Source organism: Chrysochloris asiatica, unplaced genomic scaffold, assembly GCF_000296735.1.
Source record: "Chrysochloris asiatica unplaced genomic scaffold, ChrAsi1.0 scaffold00056, whole genome shotgun sequence".
Lineage (NCBI taxonomy): Eukaryota > Metazoa > Chordata > Mammalia > Afrosoricida > Chrysochloridae > Chrysochloris > Chrysochloris asiatica.
This window is the reverse complement of record NW_006408574.1, coordinates 13,732,041-13,735,638: the sequence shown is the minus strand read 5'-3', so window position 1 is coordinate 13,735,638 and position 3,598 is coordinate 13,732,041. Positions and strand designations below refer to the sequence as shown.

At 44.3% G+C, this 3,598-nt stretch overlaps 1 pseudogene; it reads right to left on the bottom strand.

The window, feature by feature from the left end:
• Positions 1-1,196: 1,196 nt before the first annotated feature.
• Positions 1,197-2,554, bottom strand: LOC102812151 (annotated as a pseudogene).
• Positions 2,555-3,598: the final 1,044 nt, after the last annotated feature.

Genomic DNA, 3,598 nt, shown 5'->3' with positions numbered 1-3,598 from the left:
ATGGCACTTAACAACAACAACAATATATAAAATATAGATTTGTCTCCAATATTTTTTCTCTATATAGTAGTACAGAAGTAAGACAAAGTATGGTTGATGGGACAAGAGGAAAATTAACTTGGGCAATAACCTAATTAGCCAGGCATTACGAATCAAAGACCTGGAACACATCAATGTTAGTCAGAAAAGCAGTATTCAAAAGAGCTCCTAGAAAGCTGAATTTCAGCACTTCCCATTGCATGTGCCCATACTTGGTCATTTCATGCACAGTTGACTACTGTCAATCATGGTTCCTTGCCTTCTTTCATACAAGACAGAAGATTATTTGGAGGAGTGGTGCTATGAAAGTACTGGGCGGGAATGCCTAGCCCAATACTAACTTCTCACCGTGAAAAATTATAACAGATATGACAAAGCTTAAAAACAAGAATACTTTAGATTTCAGAAGTATTTACCCAAAACATTTTTTAAGAAAGCTATACAATAAATACTTCCCAAAACAACAGCCTTTATAAAATATTGTATAATGACTGTCCTGAGTATAGGAGTAAACATCTACTCAGGCCATTTGTCAAATTCTGTTTAGTAATTTGTTTGTGGTATACTCTTTCATCTCAGGAAGGTCAATAATCATCTAATTTCTTCTTTATCTAATGTTGTTATTAGCCTCCTTTTTACAAGGGAAGAAGAAATTGGCATATGTTTTAAGTGTACTGGTTTTTCTTAAGTTTCCTAATTTTTATTGTGAGTTTAGAGTAATCTCTCAGTCATAAAGAATAAACCATCAGTTGCAGTGCTTCCAAACTACAAAGAAAAATTATTTCCCGAATCCTTCATTGTTTAAAAAATTTAAATTAAATTTAAATGTACAAGACCAGGCACAGGGACAGTCTAAAAATAGAAAAATGAAGCCAAACCACAAAATCACTCAATAGTTATAGAAGACAGCTCTGATTTTGAGGGATCCTCTCTGCTTGCCTCAGCACAGGAAGTGCTCTTTGACTGCTCTGGCATTTCGTCCTCCTTTTCTGCCAGCCCACCAAAAGACCCCAAGGGGAAAGTGCTCTCGCAATTTTGAGTGGGGGAGACCTGTGAAATGACAAGCATTTGATCAGAAGAGTTACTTTCAGAATTGTGTTCTCCAAGATCATACTGGACAAGGGTCTCTTCTTGCTCCTGGTTTAAGTAGTCCGGTACTAGGAAATCACTTCATGATTTAGGTGTTGCATCTTTAGTGAGTAAGCCTTTTCCCACAGCGGTCACACTGAAATGGTTTAATTCCTAAGTGGATGAGCATGTGCTGTTTTAGGTTCTGAATGCGGGTGAATCGCACCCCACAAGTTGGACACTGAAAAGGTCTGTCTGGACCATTTGGTCTTGGTCGCTCTGTACTGCTGGTAGAAGGAGCAATGTAGAGTTGGTAGAGATACTGAACATTTTCCAATCGATCATCATCATCTGCATGGGAATTAGTGCTAGAAGAGCTCTGAAGTGTAGGTAACCCCTCGGTGACACCTTCATGTACTGAATTTATAGAGGAAGACTGTGGACCAATCAGAAGATCCTCTTGAACTTGTTCACTTCCTGGCACTGTCTGCTGATCACTCAGTGGACTCTGAGCTGCACTGACAAGCAGAGACACTTCTTCATGAACCTCCTCATCACTTAGCCTTTCTACTTTGACCCAGACATCTTCTTCTTCGGCACCTAGAGGCAAGGCAGTTTTTGTGCTCTCACAAGCCACATAATCAGCCACTCTTCTATCTGTCTCAGATGGGCCAGGTAATTCTAAAGTCCGGGTGTTTGCTGCCTGTTTAATCTTCTCAAGCTGAATCCTTCGATCAATTCCAAAAGGAAAGGTCCAGGGAAAAGATAAAGAAGAGTCAACTGGTTGATTTCTATTTTCTGATTATGAAGATGAAGAATTCAATACTGGGGGAGAACTTGTCTGTGTGCTGCACTTCACAGGACTTTCAGGAGACATAACTATGTAACTTTTGCGTTTTCTCCGAGATTCTCGGCAAACAGGAATGGTTCTTTCTACCACACTGCACTCTGAAGAGACTGGAGAAATGCTTACATCTGGAGAAGTAAAATGGCAGTTAGAATTGTTTTCTTGTCCAGCATCCAGACCCTTTTCTGATGGCTGCTGGGTGTATCCCATAAAATTCTTGATTTCATGAACTCTGAGCAGGTGTTGGCAACACTAAACATTTGCATATAGCTGGCTGCGGCTAGAACATTAATAATATTTTCTGTGTTAATTGACAAAGTGGCTGTGTAAGCATATTCTAAAAGGGGTATAAACTAAAGCCAGTCACTGTAACAGGATGCAAATCCAACACGTTTTTGTTCTCCTATGCTTGGACCACAAGTTTGGTGCAAAAGAAATCACTGCAAGCTGCTAGTACCCCCTCGTGCGCCCTGAAGATTTTGTTCTGGACACCATGTATAGTGATAAGCAAAAATGTCCATCATTTCGCAGCATATTTAGCTTTCCAAGCATTTCCTGGCTGTGGGAAGAGGAGCTATGAGTAAATGTTTTCACACCCATCTTTTTCTTTCTCTTCTACAGACTCTTCAAGGATGTAAATGAATCAGAAATGCCCTGCGGGTGGCGGTGCCTGGCCAGGTGGCCTCCTGGTGCTCCTGCTTTTCCCCACCTGGCTGAAGAGGCAAGGATGGCACTGGCGACGGTGGCGACAGCCCAGGGGGAGGAGCGGAGCGCGCGACTCGCTCCCTTCTTTCCTCTCCCGGGAGCCGAGGGACCCTATCTCGGGCCGCTGAGCCTAGGACCGTGGACAGCCTGTGGCTGGGGCATGGCAGCAAAGAGAAGCCGCGTGTCTGTGATGGGAGAGTGCTTAGTGGGTGGGTAGGGCAGTAGCCCCCTGGCGGTTGGAGGGACCTGAGTGGAGGAGCGAACAGGGACCAGGGAGCCGCGCACTGGCGGCCATTGGGGGCGGTTGGCCAAAGGCACCAAGCGCTTTTGAAGAGCACCATGAGTCTCTGGTAGCGTAGTGGTTACGAATCGGGCTGCGAACCTTAAGGTCAGCGGTTTGAAACTACCAGCCGCTCCGCGGGAGAAAGATGAGGCTTTCTACTCCCGTAAAGATTTACACCCTCGGAAACCCTGTACAGGGTCTCTTTGGGTCGGACCCGACTCGATGGCACTTAACAACAACAATGAGTCTCTAGACCATGAGTCTCAAGCGCTAGAGTCTCCCCGTCGGGGCAGGGTGGGGAAGAGAAAGGGGACTAAGGGGAGGGAAGGGGGAGGTTAGAAAGGGGGAGCCACGGCAGTTCCTCTGCTCACTCCAGCCTGTTTGGGGGGCACTTTGTTTTGTTTTATATTTCTGACTCCTAGCGACCCTGTATAGAATTTCTGAGAAACAGCTGGCAGATTTGAACCGCTGATCTTGTGGTTCACAGTGCAGTGCTTATCCTCCAGTGCCACATCAGGAGTTTCAATGTGAAGATCTTTAAATTCCACTTACTTCTGATATTAATATTGTCCCACCTCTTTTTAACAACCCCCAGTTTGGACCATTCTGCTTACTCACAGCTCTTACTTGCATTTTAATGGTATGCACATTTGCCC